We start from the raw sequence: 17,239 nt of genomic DNA on the forward strand, positions 1-17,239 counted from the left end.
CGCTCAGGTTATGGATGTGTTTATTTTATTTCACTTTTATTTAACCAGGTAGGCCAGTTAAGAACAAGTTCTCATTTACAACTGCAACATGGCCAAGCTAAAGCAAAGCAGTGTGACAAAAACAACAACAGAGTTACAACATGGGATAAACAAACGTACAGTCAATAACACAATAGAAAATCTGTATACAGTGTGCGCAAATTAAGTAAAGAGGTAAGGCAATAAATAGGCCATTGGGGCGAAGTATGTGTGCCACTGCAACCTTAAACGTCCTCAATGATGTCACCATTACCCTTGATTCTAAGTAATGTTGTGCTGCTATTTTATTGACTTGGCCAAAGCTTTTGATACGGTAGACCATTCCATTCTTGTGGGCCGGCTAAGGAGTATTGGTGTCTGAGTGATCTTTGGCCTGGTTTGATAACTACCTCTCTCAAAGAATACAGTGTATAAAGTCAGAACATGTCTCAGCCACTGCCTGCCACCAAGGGTGTACCCCAAGGCTTGATCCTAGGTCCCATGTTCTTCTAATTTACATCAACAACATAGCCACGGCAGTGTGAAGTTCTCTCATCCATTTATATACAGATGATACAGTCTTAGTCAGCTGGCCCCTCCCCGGATTTTGTGTTAAATGCTCTACAACAAAGCTTTCTTAGTGTCCAACAAGCTTTCTCTGCCCTTAACCTTGTTCTGAACCTCCAAAACAAAGATCATGTGGGATGATAAGAAGAATGCCCCTCTCCCCACAGGTGTGATTACTACCACTGAGGATTTAGAGCTTGAGGTTGTCACCACAAGTACTTGGGGGTTTGGCTAGATGGTACACTGTCATTCTCTCAGCACATATCAAAGCTGCAGGTTAAAGTTCAATCTAGACTTGGTTTCCTCTATCGTAATTACTCCTCTTTCACCCCAGATTCCAAACCAACCCTGCTTCAGATGACCATTCTACCCATGCTATATTATGGAGACATATTTTATAGATTGGCAGGTTAGGGTGTTCTCGAGCGGCTAAATGTCCTTTACCATTCGGCCATCAGATTTGCCACCAATGCTCCTTATAGGATACATCACTGCACTCTATACTCTTCTGTAAACTGGTCATCTCTGTATACCTGTCGCAAGACCCACTGGTTGTTGCTTATTTATAAAACACTCTTAGGCCTCACTCCCCCCTATCTGAGATATCTACTGCAGCCCTCATCCTCCACATACAACACCCGTTCTGCCAGACACATTCTGTTAAAGGTCTCCAAAGCACACACACCCCGTGTCGCTTGTTTTTTCAGTTCGCTGCAGCTAGCGACTAGAACGAGCTGCAACAAACAAACACTCACACCGGACAGTTTTATCGCAATCGCTTCAATCAAAGACACAATCATGGACACTCTTACTGACAGTTGTGGCTGCTTTGCATGATGTATTTTTGTCTATCTTCTTGCCCTTTGTTCTGTTGTCTGTGCCCAACAATGTTTGTACCCTGTTTTGTGCTACTACCATGTTGTGCTGCTGCCATGTTGTGTTGCTACCATGTTGATTTCATGTGTTGCTGCCATGCTACGTTGTCGTCTTAGGTCTCTCTTTATGTAGTGTTGTCTCTCTTGTTGTGATGTGTGTTTTGTCCCATTCCCCGCAAGAGGGCTTTTGCCTTTTAGTTGGTCGTCATTGTAAATAAGAATTTGTTAACCGACTTGCCTAGTTAAATAAAGGATCAATTAAAAAAATATTTTGTTCAATTACAATAAATATCCATGTAAGTTTGTTCAAAAGAGACACCAACCTCAGATCCGAAGTGTTTAATAGATAGTTGACTAGTTGCCTGCCAGTAAAATAAAAATCACTTGCCTGTCAACTTTTCATTGAGTCATCCGGTGCACCCTCCTGTAGACTCTTAAAAATGGTTCTTCAACAACATTTTCTTCAGTGTTGTAACCAAATAATGTCTCAGTGTTTATTTTACAGATTAATCTAATGTTTTGAGAAAGTAGTTGACAGTTTAATACTAACATATAAATGAGTATGCATCATTTAGGTAAAAAGTTGGATAGTAAATGATGTGTGGTCTGTCACGCAGTCAAAATGTGTGTGTGTATGTATGTATATATATATATATATATGTATGCATTTCTTGAAAACCTAATTTAACTGACACAAACTGCAATGAAAACCGGTGGTCATCTAGCTAGAAGGGAGTCTTTAGTCACAAAACATACAGTATTTTCCAGTCCATTTAAATGTTGCGATCGAGGTGATTTAATCCTCCAACCGCTAGAGAGTGTCTGAAGTTAGGGGGTGTCCAATTTTGGGGGGAAATTAGCTAAGCCACCCAGCCTTTACACTGCATGGTGCTGCTGAGCCATCCTCCTTTCATCATAGATAGCACTTATGTGTTTCAAACTAAAAACACCCTGTACAATTTCTGCATGCAAAATGTCCTTTATGATAACAATAATAATAACAAGATTGAAAAGGTTTGGCATGGGCCTCTAAAATTACATATAACATTACAACAAAGCACACAATCACTCAATTCATTTAGGGGGGAAGCAATTTGCTAGTTGTTTTGTCCTCTCTAGAAAAAAATCACATTGTTGTCACAGACTTTCAGCAGTGCTCTGTTGCAGACGATGTAGCTCAATACCCCAGTGAGAACAGACTATATTCACTCATCCAGTAAGTCTTGAGGGGAGACCAGTGTGGAGAGGAGGTTGCTATGAGGCACTACTCTGCTCTCATCGTTTATTTTTAAAACATTTTATTTAACATTTATTTAACTATGCAAGTCAGTTAAGAACAAATTCTTATTTACAATGACTGCCTACGCTGGGCCAATTGGCATAACACACAGCTCCTCGATTCTACTACAGCTGTAAGCAGAAGACAGCAAAATCAATGGATGGAGAGAGAACGTAGCCGTTAAAAGCATTAAACGGATGCAACTGTCTGAAACAGAAGTGGGCAGTGAAAATGCCAGGGGACTAGTTTAGCCTTTCAGGACCTCTAAACGGCTTTCATCATCTCCATCGCTGCACAGTGCAGTGCTGTTTTAGAACACAGGTGGTGGTGTGGTGCCAGGCACACAGACCAATGCCAAAGATTCTAGAGGGATGCCAGTTCACTGTGGCTGTCTGCGCACTTGCCATTTCATATTTTCAAGCAGACCTTTACACTGTCATCCATTGGCAGTCCAGGGAAGCTACTGTGTGGTGGGTGGTGATCTCCATCCAAATTCAAATGGGTAGTTTAAATTAACTTAACTTTGAATGACATGCTTGGACACTGGATGGACAAACCTAGCTATAAGCTGATGTTAATGGGAGACAATCGCCTGATACAGACACATAGGGAATCCCCAAAGTATGCAGAATACACTGCCAGGAGGTTTACACCTGGACAACTGAAACTGGTACAAAGCAATGAGAAAAAGACAAAAGGTTTAAAAAAAAGAAATGGAAAGAGCCACTTGCCAATATTGCTTTGCTTATATTACATTATGTATTTTTGTTGTCTTTTCATTTTCCTATTGGAATTTTCCTATTATCTTTTCCTCTTTCTAGTTTTAATTTGATGTGACACATAGCACCCATTGTGATGTCAAACTTTAAAACACATGAATTATGCACACTTTGTAATTTTCAATTAATCATATTCTATTTCCAATTTAATGATAGTACAATTAATTCTCTGTAGCTATTGTTGCCGAGTGGTTGAAAGTTAAATTGTATGATTATGATAATTGGTTGCAGTGGGGAACCCATGTGGAGTCCATATTTTCATGCTGTTATGATACTGCATGTAGCATTGTGTAAATGTGCTACATATTCCACAGTTTTGACTTTTTATATTTCAAACCAGTTAAACCTTACTCAAAGATTGATCATGCAATTTTGATTAGCTTAGATAACGCCTTATTCTACATTATGCATGACTGACATAACATTATGAAGACTTAACAATAATGTTTAATCTCCCTCTACAACCGGCAATATTATAATTACACACAACACATGAACACATAAACATGGAGCAAATCGTTCTACTAAGTCACACTGTCACAAACTATCGGTCACCTTGAATTGACCGACAGGTTCCCCCCCCCTTTTGAAATGACCAAAAGCAACATTGATAAAACGCAACATTGTGGTTTTACTTGAAGTAAGTGTCTGATTTTACAGTTTCTTAACCTCCTATTGATAGCCTCACCAAAGTGAAAGTAGGGCAGTAAAAAAAGGCACTGAGTCTTGATAGAGAATGCCTTGATAGTTCTCTTCTCGCCTCCTTTAAAAATATATGAGAAGTTCTACTCCCGATTCATGAAACATTAAGCACCAGGCACTACCCGTTTACAACTTTTTCTCTTGTTTCCTCTCTGCTGTGTCAAGAGTAAATCAGTGGTCATTAAATCAGGCTGGAGATCTACAAAGACGCCACCCGACTGCTAAATTAACTGGGGTTCTGGAGGTGGATTTCCTGTTCCTGCTACTAAATCATGGATCCCTTAGCAACTACATAATTTCACAGGAGTTTACATTTTCAAAGGAAAAGTGAACCAGCAGGCTTTTTTCAATACATTACTTAGATTAAGAGAGGCAATGGCAATTTCTCACATGGAATAGCCTTTATTTCTCAGAACAAGAAGAGACTGATGCGTTTTGGAAGAAAAGTACTTTGTTTCTAGCCATTTGAGCCTGTAATCGAACCCACAAATGCTGATGCTCCAGATACTCAACTATTCAATCGAATGCCAGTTTTATTGCTTCTTTAATCAGACCAACAGTTTTCAGCTGTGCTAGCATAATTGCAAAAGTGTTTTCTAATGATCAATCAGCCTTTTAAAATGATAAACTTGGATTAGCTAACACAACATGCCATTGGAACACAGGAGTAATGGTTGCTGATAATGGGCCTCTGTACGCCTACATAGATATTCCATTACCAATAAGCCGTTTCCAGCTACAATAGTCATTTACAACATTAACAATGTCTACACTGTATTTCTGATCAATTTGATGTTATTTTAATGGACAAAAAAACAAGGACACTTCTAAGTGACCCCAAACTTTTGAACGATAGTGTGTGTATGTATATATATATTTGTTGTTGATGTGGAAGAAGATGTGTGTTTTTATGGAACTGTTGAAATGTACCACATTTACAGGACACCCATGTTTTTATACTGTTCGTCAAGGCAATCATCCTTTCCTTATGCTCGCATTCATGTATTTATCAGTAGCATGTCAACAGCAAATTACTTCTTTGTTTGTCAGCAATTGTGCAGAGAGCCTTTTTGTTTCCCCTTGCCCTTAGGACTTTATTTCCATATCCTTTTCAAGCCACTTACACCTGCATACTTCTAGAAGGCTGGGATTCTTAGAACAGTACAGCACATGTATATATTTATTCAGACAAGATGGCAGCAATTATTATAGCTCCTCATGTGCATACAAAGCATGAATGCTCCTAGTACACTTTAACATAAAAAAACATTTCTTTAACAAACATGTACCTATGGGTCAATCTGTAATAATCATGTGCCTATTAAGCGCACATGAGGGAATAAAGGAATTGGTTAACCTCCTTTTGAGTGCTTGTCTTGTTGTGGGAATGAGTGAGTTAATCAGGAACCTGAGCCACGCCCCCACACCTGAGGAGAATTGAGGCTAACAAGCTGTCCCCACACAAAGGCAGCTCTCAGACATTGTTCAGCAGATTCAAGCCAGCAACAGGAGAGGACAGGTGCCGTAGGCAGTGCTCAGCCACACACACACACACGCGCATGCACACACGCGCATGCACACACGCGCATGCACACACGCGCATGCACACACGCGCATGCACACACGCGCATGCACACACGCGCCCAGGGGAGAGGGGACGGATGAGTGTGATCGGGAAGAGCCGAACTGAATGACCCTCCACAGGATGAAGAGCTGAATGATGTATGGGTGCGTACCAATGGTTTCCAGTATGATGACGTTACTGCTGAAGCTTTCCCCACTCTCTCCAGATGTGGCCTGCTATGACAAGACTGCAGAGGCCACGACTACCGCATTGAAACCTTCTGATGCCAACGAAACAAACGCTCCATGCTAAACAACTATGGACTCTAGAGTGTATGTGGTGTGATTTGTCCCCAGGCCTGTTCTTGTGTTTTTATTCTATGGTCACCTTCTTAATACTAAGAAAATAACTCTTACTTTAATCTCTTTATGGTAAATAAATTACTTTACATTCACAGGCTCCTGTGTAAATCACCATCCTGAGGAAAGAAAATCTAGTTACTGTGTGGGTGGGAGAATGTAGCTCAGTGGGGGTGCTGTCACCGTTGATGTATTGACACCTCTCTCTGATCGATAACACAAACACCTGAAGGCTATGAGTTCTTAATTAGACATTTCAATTTTGTTCACATACACATTTACAAAAACGCACATGCACACACACACACCCCGCAAAGGCGATAGCAAATTTCAATTTAGAAAAAAATATATATTTTCGTCTTTTGAGCTTCTAGTCATGAAATCTATGCAGCCTACTCAATCACTTTTTATAGCTACTGTTTACAGGCCTCCTGGGCCATATACAGCTTTCTTCACTGAGTTCCCTGAATTCCTATCGGACCTTGTAGTCATAGCAGATAATATTCTAATCTTTGGTTACTTTAATATTCACATGGAAAAGTCCACAGACCCACTCCAAAATGCTTTCGGAGCCATCATCGACTCAGTGGGTTTTGTCCAACATTTCTCTGGACCCACTCACTGTCACAGTCATACGCTGGACCTAGTTGTCCCATGGAATAAATGTTGTGGATCTTAATGTTTTTCCTCATAATCCTGGACTATCGGACCACCATTTTATTACGTTTGCAATTGCAACAAATCTGCTCAGACCCCAACCAAGGAACATCAAAAGTCGTGCTATAAATTCACAGACAACACAAAGATTCCTTGATGTCCTTCCAGATTCCCTCTGTCTACCCAAGGACGCCAGAGGACAAAAATCAGTTAACCACCTGAGGAACTCAATTTAACCTTGCAATTTAACCCTAGTTGCACCCCTAAAAACAAAACATTTCACAAGAAACTAGCTCCCTGGTACACAGAAAATACCCGAGCTCTGAAGCAAGCTTCCAGAAAATTGGAACGGAAATGGCGCCACACCAAACGGCAAGTCTTCCGACTAGCTTGGAAAGACAGTACCGTGCAGTAGCGAAGAGCCCTTACTGCTGCTCGATCATCCTATTTTTCTAACTTAATTGAGGAAAATAAAAACATTGGTGTGGGGGCTGTGCTTTGGCAAAGTGGGTGGGATTATATCCTTCCTGTTTGGCCCTGTCCGGGGGTGTCCTCGGATGGGGCCACAGTGTCTCCTGACCCCTCCTGTCTCAGCCTCCAGTATTTATGCTGCAGTAGTTTATGTGTCGGGGGGCTAGGGTCAGTTTGTTATATCTGGAGTACTTCTGTCCTATTCGGTGTCCTGTGTGAATCTAAGTGTGCGTTCTCTAATTCTCTCCTTTCTCTCTCTCGGAGGACCTGAGCCCTAGGGCCATGCCCCAGGACTACCTGACATGATGACTCCTTGCTGTCCCCAGTCCACCTGGCAATGCTGCTGCTCCAGTTTCAACTGTTCTGCCTTACTATTATTTGACCATGCTCGTCATTTATGAACATTTGAACATCTTGGCCATGTTCTATTATAATCTCCACCCGGCACAGCCAGAAGAGGACTTCTACACCTGCATTGCTTGCCGTTTGGGGTTTTAGGCTGGGTTTCTGTACAGCACTTTGAGATATCAGCTGATGTACGAAGGGCTATATAAATACATTTGATTTGATTTGACACCATCTTCACCAAAGCGCTAATTCACCCTCCTTCTGTACATCAACACAGTTTGCTGAAGTTCAATGCTGCCTTGTTATCCCCCTTAACATACTGCATGCACCCTTCATGAAAGGAAGGCAGCAGCCAGTTGTAGACTATAATGATGCAGGCTGTCAGACAGCCCCACCTCTGTCTGACCCTTCTCTGGATACTTACCCAGCTATGTGTTGCCATAGCGATGAACAGCTGTAATTAGCAGGGACAGATCTTATTACAAAATGGTCTAAAATCCTGTGATGTAATTTGGAGTGCTCCCTGACTCCCAAAGAGCAAGCAAAGGGCAGGTCTCCTCTCTAGTGAGTTATCTAAAGATGATAAAAGCTCATTTAGCCTCTGTAGGGAAGGCCAAGAGAGAGAGACTGCCAAACAGCCTGGCTAACAATCGGATTATTCTTAGAACAGAATGGAAACAGTTGAGCCCAACAGAGGGTTGCAAACCAAAGGAGAGACAGATCCAGGTTATAAACGGTGATTAAATGTGGTAAAAGGACATAAGCTGATCATCATGCAGAATCAAAATAAGATCTGTACAGAAACATATCATATTTAAACCCAAGGTTATAGGGCATTTATTTTCAGTCATGTAATGTGGTGAAATGATGGGGATGACTAATGACAGTCATTCAGTACTCCATGTCCAAGGTATCACAGATTAAAGGGAAACCTTCAATACAAAGAATCAGATCGTCTTGGCCTGGTTCGAAAGCATGTGTCAATCAGGACGTACAGGTAACTGTCAAAATAATGGAAACACTTGAGTAAATGAGGGATACAAATTACATTAAAAGCAGGTGCGGTTCCTGAGTTAATTAAGCATTTAACATGCCATCATGCTTAGGGTCATGCGTACAAATGCTTGACAGGATGTTATTTTGGCTACGCCCCCATTTGATGACAATGCCCCCCACAGGGCACGAGTGGGCACGGAATGGTTTGATGAGCATGAAAACGATGTGAACCATATGCCATTGTCGTCTCAGTCAACAGAGCTCAACCCAAGTGAACACTTATGGGAGATTCTGCAGCGGCTCCTGAGACAGCGTTTTTTGCCACCATCAACAAAAGACCAAATGATTGACTTTCTAGTTCCAGACACTTGTAGAATCTATGGCATGGTGCATTGAAGCTGTTCTGGCTAGTGGTGGCAATACACCCTATTTAGACACTTTGTTGGTGTTTCCTTTATTTTGGCAGTTACCTTTAGTTCCATGTATTGAAACTGAGTGGAAATGTGAAATGGCTTAATGTCTTCCAGCGGTTTTTGAACTTTTCCTGTTAAAAAGTGATATCCCAAGTATAAATACCATAAAGTACACACACTAAATGGTAATAAAATATGTTTTGAGCAAAGTGTTTTTTTAGACACTGCAAACTTCAAGGAGCAGGACCTTCAAGGAGTTGGTCTGCTGATGCCATCGGCCGCCACTTTGCTTGAGGAACGATAGAGGAGCAATAGAGAACAAAAGAGGAAAGCCTCTCCGTACTTGAGCCATGTCATGACTTACATTTACATTTACATTTAAGTCATTTAGCAGACGCTCTTATCCAGAGCGACTTACTTCCCTGGACCACCTATTGAGACCACCTTTTGTTCAGTAAATCAGGTGAAAAGGAGGCTGGAGGACGTTAAATGGGATGGATGTCCTGATGTAGTTGTACAGGATGAGCCGAAGAGGGCAGAGTGTGTTCTGCAGGATTCTTTCTCCTTCCACTACTTTTCCAAGCACCTGTCAGTCTACAACACCCACCCAAACAATAAACTTTAACATGTTGACTCAAATACCTCTAAACGCATGTGTGATATATGTAATGTTTTAAAATTCTGTAAACATATTCCTGAGTGCCCTGAATGTAACACTGCCTCGTGCACCTAAGTGAGGGTTTCGTCTTTGCATATGAAAGGTACTATGTCTAACTTTGCTTCCCCCTTGAGGAAGCTAGGGGAATTGCAACAACACTTAGGCTGAATAATTAATAACTCTCCCCGCATCCAATTTCCCCAGAACATGTTGGAGATTCTCTCTAGAGTCTTTTACTTTCAGTTTGGTCCACCAGCATTAAGCAGCTGAAAATACAACATTTTTAGTAATTGAAAATATATTTCACAACAAGTTAGATGGTACAATGACTCTCTACACTCTCAACTGCATGTTTTCTCACATAAACTGAATTTGAGCAACTAGGAAATGGTACAGCAATTTCTACACGTTGGACGTTTGCCCCAGTCTGCCACTGTTGGTTGTGCTCGAGGAGGAGATGACCAACCCTCCGAGTGACGCTGATGGAAGAGAGGGAGGGTGAGACTTTCCCATTTTACAACAGAGACAGTCTTTTGTTGTGAGATAAAGGCTGTATTTTCAGAATTTTCTGATTTTGTTTGGGACCAAATTATTATACAGTTGAAGTCGGAAGTTTATATACACTTAGGCTGGAGTCATTAACACTCGTTTTTCAAGCACTCCACAAATTTCTTGTCAACACACTATAGTTTTGGCAAGTCGGTTAGGACATCTACTGTGTGCATGACACAAGTAATTTTCCCAACAATTGTTTACAGACAGATTATTTAACTTATAAGTCACTGTATCACAACTCCAGTGGGTCATAAGTTTACATACACTAAGTTGACTGTGTCTTTAAACAGATTGGTGAATTCCAGAAAATGATGTCATGGCTTTAGAAGCTTCTGAGGCTAATTTACATCATTTGAGTCAATCGGAGGTGTACCTGCGGATGTAGTTCAAAGCCTACCTTCAAACTCAGTGCCCTTTTGGTTTCATCAGACCAGAGAATCTTGTTTCTGTAGTCATGTAGTTGCCTTGTTTCTGTAGTCATGTAGTTTTTTCAAACTCCTGAAGAGAGGCTTCCATCTGGCCATTCTATCATAAAGGCTTGATTGGTGGAGTGCTGCAAAGATGGGGAAACCTTCCAGAAGGACAACCATCTCCACAGAGGAACTCTGGAGATCTGTCAGCTTGAGCACCTCCCTGACCAAGGCCCTTCTCCCCTGATTGTTCAGTTTGTCCTGATGGCTAGATCTAGGAATAGTCTTGGTTCTTCCAAACTTCTTCCATTTAAGAATTATTGAGGCCACTGTATTCTTGGGGACCTTAAATTCTGCAGAAATGTTTTGGTGCCCTTCCCCAGAGCTGTGTCTCGACACAATCCGGTCTCCGAGCTCTACGGACCATTACTTTGACCTCATAGCTTGGTTTTAGTGGGACCTTATATAGACAGGTGTGTGCCCTTTTCAAATCATGTCCAATCAATTACATTTACCACAGGTGGACTCCAATCAATTCGTAGAACCATCTCAAGGATTGTCAAAGGAAACAGAATGCAACTGAGCTCAATTTTGAGTCTCATAGCAAAGGGTCTGAATGCTTTAATTGGATTTTATTGTCATGACAGACATAAGTACAGAGTGGAAGATAAACAGACATATAGAGGGGTACATAAAGTTAAGGAGACATATAGAGAGGTACATAAAGTTAAGGAGACAAATAGAGGGGTACATAAAGTTAAGGAGACAGACATTTTGGCCAAGCTGGGGCCAAGGGAGCATGTGTGGTTCGGAGGCTGGAGCTTAGACCGCTACACCAGACTGACTACTTTAATTAGGCCATGTGTGCACACACCGCTACAGTACATCAGACTGGGCCTGGGTCCCTAACAACACCAGGTGTGACCTCCCAACAAACACCACATTAAACATATTCTCCTGAGTTATTTTTATTTCCCTCTCACTTTCTTTCTGTTGTCTTAGACATAGATTGATGTACTTCCCCACCTGCAACATGTGTGTGAATTCTGGTGCTGGGTTCTCTTAACAATATTTGGTTGGGTGCCCCCCTCCACCAAGCGGGCAAAATATTGATGGTAAGAGAGAACATTTTTAGTTTTAAAGTTAATTTCCTGCAATTTTACATATTTTGCCATGGGGCATAGAGAAAATGTTGAAGTTGTAAGTTTTCTGTAGTTCTACACAATTTTCCATGGGGTAGAGTAAAGCAATTGTACATGAGAGGGCGTACTAAATTAATTTGCTGCGGTCATAGCCGTGCTATAAAAGTTGTTTTGCACAACCTCAAGTGTATACTTGCTTTTTTTTTTTACAAAGGGTTACCAGTTAAATACAAATGTATTCATAGGCTACTATTTCTTCCCTCATTGAAAATACAGGCCTAGTCCAGACACATCTACGGTTGCTAGCCAAGCTGGTTGGCTGTTCGTTCGATCGGTTAGGTAAGTCTTTTTGGACCCGACTTAGTCGTTTATTTGAGATGTTCCGTTGCCATGCTGGATGGCCACGATCTTAGTTCTTGCATGCTGGCTAACAGGGTCAGGTCAAACAGTGCAGCTAGAATAAGAGCAAAGTAGCTGCATTTGCGTTTGTTTAAGCTGTTTGGATGTGCTGCTGATGCGTGATTTTGCATAGGAAATGTCCTCTCTCGTCAGGACACTGCTCAGAGGAGCTAACGTTAGCCAACTTCACAGCTAACACAATCACTTCAAACTGAAGTTACCATGATGGCTGGTAACGCTCTTATACCTTTCTTGCTTGGTATCCAACTACAGCTAGCACAGTCACGGCAAACTATGCAGCTAGCATAACAGCAAAGTAGCTGCATTTCATTTAGGTTGACCTGTTTTTCTATTGACGAGTCTTTGTGGGGGGGTAGGGGGGGTAGCAGAGGAGTTTTTCTGTCTGCAATAAAGCCCTTTCCTGTGAAATACTCATTCTGATTAGCTGGGCTTGGCTCCCCAGTGGATGGTATGTGCCCTCCCAGGCCTGCCCATGGCTGCACCCCTGCCCAGTCATGGGAAATCCATAGATTAGGTGACTAGTTAATTGTTTTCAATTATCTTTATTATTTCCTTGTATGAACTGTAACTCAGTAAAATCGTTGAAATTGTTGCACGTTGCGTTTATACTTTTGTTCAGTATATCTGATGCTGTCTAATCAAAAGAGTATGACATTGTTGTCGCCCATAGCATTGAGTAAAAGGGAAGCCAGCAAGCATATGTCTTCCCTCGATAAAACCTTTAATAAAATAATAGCCACTCAGCGTAGAATTAAACTGAGTGAGTTAAACTGTGAATGGTCCTAGTGCACCCCTAAAAAGTGTCAAGGGATGCCAGTTTGGATTTGGCTTCACACCAATCACAAGCCAAAAGTAATTGACAGAAAAACACATGAAAAAAACACATTGTTGCATCTCGCTTTGTCATTGTCCTCTAGTGGCTAGCTAGCTAGTTAAAATAGTCCCTTTCCTAAATTAGCCATGGATCGAGATAGGGATTTGGACTTGCGATTTTAATTAATTCTCCATAAACCATACATTCATACATTGTGCCCCTGGCCTGACAGGATGGCCTGAGAGGATGGAAGTTCAATATGTAGCTAGATTTAGTAGGTTAGCTGGCCTGGCACATCGTTGCCCATGGAAGGAAGTTAGGCTAGTGAGCAAGTATTTTAGTCAGGTAGTGTAGGACAACAAAAACTAAAAGTGTGTAATGTATGACATGAAGAGAGGATGATGGCATTGGTGTCAACATGTTTTTTTCTACTGGCACGCACGCACGCACGCACGCACGCACGCACGCACGCACGCACGCACGCACGCACGCACGCACGCACACACACACACACACACACACACACACACACACACACACACACACACACACACGCACATAAATTAGTCACTGTATGAGACTAAGCATAGTTGGTTTCAGTGGTGTAAAGTACTTAAGTAAAACAACTTTAAAGTACTACTTAGTAGTTTTTTGGGGTATCTGTACTTCACTATTTATATGTTTGACTACTTTTACTTTTACTACACTACATTCTTTAAGAGAATATAGTAGGTTCTACTCCATGCATTTTCCTTGACACCCAAAAGTACTCGTTACATTTTGAATGCTTAGCAGGACAGGAAACAGTCCAACTCACATACGTATCAGTCGAACGTCCCTGGTCATCCCTACTGCCTCTGATCTGGGGGACTCACTAAATGCACATGCTTTGTCTGTAAATTATGTCTGAGTGTTGAAGTGTGCCCTTGGCTTTCCATAAATTCAAAAAACAAGAAAATGGTGCCATTTGGTTTGCTTAAAATTAGACATTTGAAATTATTTATACATTTACTTTTGATACTTAAGTATATTTTAAACCAAATACTTTCAGGCTTTTACTCAAATATAATTTTACTGGGTGACTTTTACTTTAACTTGAGTCATTTTCTATGAAGGTATCGTCACTTTTACTCCAGTATGACAGTTGGGTACTTTTTCCACCACTGGGCGATTTGATCACGTTGAAATGGTGCTGGAATAGGTGAGGCAGCTCCTGTTTTCTTTGTGTCTTCCGGTAACTCTCCACAGTTCTGTCAGGATTTGGCCAGGGTTGTTCCGGTTTTTGGTCACTAGATGCCCCCATTGTGCCTTTTGACCTTTTGTTTTCCCTTGATCCCCATTATTATTTGCACCTGTGCCTCGTTTCCCCTGATTGCATTTAAACCCTTTGTTTTACTCAGTTCTTTGCTCTGTGTTTGTATGTTAGCACCCAGCCCTAGTACTCTGTGAGCGCTTGTTGATCCCGGTGGACTCTCTTGTGGAGTTCTGTTTTTTGTTCTTGTTTGTTTGTTTTTGAGTATCTTTTGAGGCTTTTTGTGCTGTGCCTTCCACCTTGTGGATTTGACTTTTTGTCTTGGAGGATTGCCTTTGTTCTTGTGGAATTCCTTTTGAGGTTGTGGAGTTACATGTTTTCCTGAAGAACTTCACTTTTTACTTCAGTAAATACACCGTCTCAAGTACTGCTGTGTCTGCCTCATCTTCTGGGTTCTGCTGACTATTCGTGGCTCAGTTGGTTTAGTGACTGTTTCTCACTCCGGAGACCCGGGTTCGTAACCGGGTCCTGACAAGTTCAATATCAATAGTTGTTTAGTAGCCTGAAAATGTTGGAAACATTCACTTGCTTGAGCATGCTGTAGTAGGTCCTGCAACTGTTTGTTATATGCAATATGCTTTGTGGACTTCACTGGAGACTGGATGTTGCTCTCCGGTTTAGTGACGAAAGAAAAGGTGTGGTTGAATTGATTCTGCCACTGTGTCTTCATATCTTCTCATCCCTTAGGATGAGGCAAGAGATATGAAATAACAGGTTATTGAGCAAACTACGCAATTATCACAACACGTAGTTTGTAATATGGCTTTTTTCCCTTGCTTGGCTTCCTGTGATTTAACCCACACATGTGTTAGTTTAGATAATAGGCTAGACTAACTTACCAACCTAAAAGTTGTTGGCTGACATGGCTAATTGAGTGACACAACAAGAGATAAAATGCTGATGCACAACCAAATTACAGTAAGTTGAGAACCAGAGTGAGTTATTCCCCTTCTCCCTGTGTGGCAGGGAGAAGGGAACCAGGCCAGCTCTGACATTGATGTCTTATCAGGCTCCGGCAGAACCAGGGAGGGGAGTGACTTGAACCTTTAGAACTAACGTTTATTTCATCCCAAAGCAGGATATAATACTCTCTCCTTTGCTCTTCCCCTTCACTCAAGTAGCCACACGTGGAATAGCAAGTAGTCCAAATAGTCAAACAGTACATTTTTCTTAGCATTATACATGTGTGTGTGTGTGTGTGTGTCCATAGCCAAGTGTTCATGGCAGCTTGTGACACCAGCTCATCATAATTCATAAAATATGCCAGTCTAACTTTTGGGAAACTGACAGAGCATTTTCCTAATTGTGCTATCTGTCTGCCTCTGGCTTCTAACCCATATACACTTTCTCTGCTTTTACTGGCTAAATGGAAGAAATTTGCCCTAATGCTTTCAATTCTTGCAGTAAGTTGACAAAGAAAGTTATTTTCCACAAGATAAATGCACAGTCAGACGTTGTTAAGTTCATTGGGGAAAAGAAACAATATCCCTTGCTGCAGGTGAAAATGATATGTATTGCATTGAAATTAACTAGCATTCATAGCGTAGGTGTGACATTTGTGATGTAAGGTGCTTTGGCATCCCTACTGTATGGTAGTCATTTTCAGTTGATTACTAATCAAAATTTACCATGTGGGCTCATTGGGTTGTATATGAGGATATTTTCTATGGTACACTATTACATAATGAGAATCAGATTTATTTGGAAATGCTCTGTTTCCTTTTTCTAATCCCTTGCTTCTTAGACAATCTCCATAGGCCCATATAACAAAAGTATTTAGATGAGAAGGGAAGAAGCTAAATCAATAAATTAAATTAAGAAATATTTTGGGATACATTGTTTTGTAAAGAATTACATCTAGCTTCCATATCAAGACTTGATTCAAGGCCTTCTTGTGTTCACTTTAAGCTACAATGAATGTGATAATGAATTGGCAACAAGACTTTTAACCAGGTTAACATTCCAGAGGCAGCGCTCCTGGTGGCCGGTGATTTCAATGCAGGAAAACTGAACTCTGTTTGACCTCATTGCTAACAGCATGTCACCTGTGCAACTAGAGGGGAAACAAAACACTAGATCACCTTTACTATCCAGTTGGCTCATATGGTTAGATGTTGTCAAGCGGGCGGTCGAGTGTGTTGGTGAGGTAGAGAATCCAAGAGAGGACCCAGGGACCCAGTCAGAGGCAAGTTCAGGGAGGCAACGCTATATTCTAAGCTAGCACACTCGCTGGTTATATGAGCACCTCAATGAGGCACAATAAATACACATTCCTATTAGTTTCAGTGTTTTAGCAGTGACTTTCTGCAGGTAGGTACACAGCTGTGACATAAATGTGTTAAAGTTGAGTGAAACCTTCTCTCTCTGGATAGTATACATTACGGCTGCAGGCCTCGTCTATTTTAAATTATTTTTTTTACCTTAATTTAACTAGGCAAGTCAGTTAAGAACAAATTCTTATTTTCAATGATGTCATAGGAACAGTGGGTTAACTGCCCTGTTCAGGGGCAGAATGACAGATTTAATTTTACCTTGTCAGCTCAGGGATTTGATCTTGCAACCTTTCAGTTACTAGTCCAACACTCTAACCACTAGGCTACCTGCCATCCCTACAACCATCTTTGATGGTTGTTGCTATGGTTACCACTTTCTGCGGAGTGTGTTGCTGTAGCACGGATCCACCAAAATATTTGCTTGCTCAACATTTCTCCAATAAACAACACTTTGGCCAATATGTACCCATCATTGGAGTTGCTATTGACATCATCTAACAAACAGTTGTGATTGAGCCAAAAAAAAGGATCCTTTAGTCTGCATTGCACATCCCTCTCCTCCCAAAAAATAAGGGAAGAAAGAAAAAGAAAGAAACAGTTAAAAGAAAAACTCATTATTACTTTTCA

Source organism: Oncorhynchus gorbuscha, linkage group LG16, assembly GCF_021184085.1.
Source record: "Oncorhynchus gorbuscha isolate QuinsamMale2020 ecotype Even-year linkage group LG16, OgorEven_v1.0, whole genome shotgun sequence".
Lineage (NCBI taxonomy): Eukaryota > Metazoa > Chordata > Actinopteri > Salmoniformes > Salmonidae > Oncorhynchus > Oncorhynchus gorbuscha.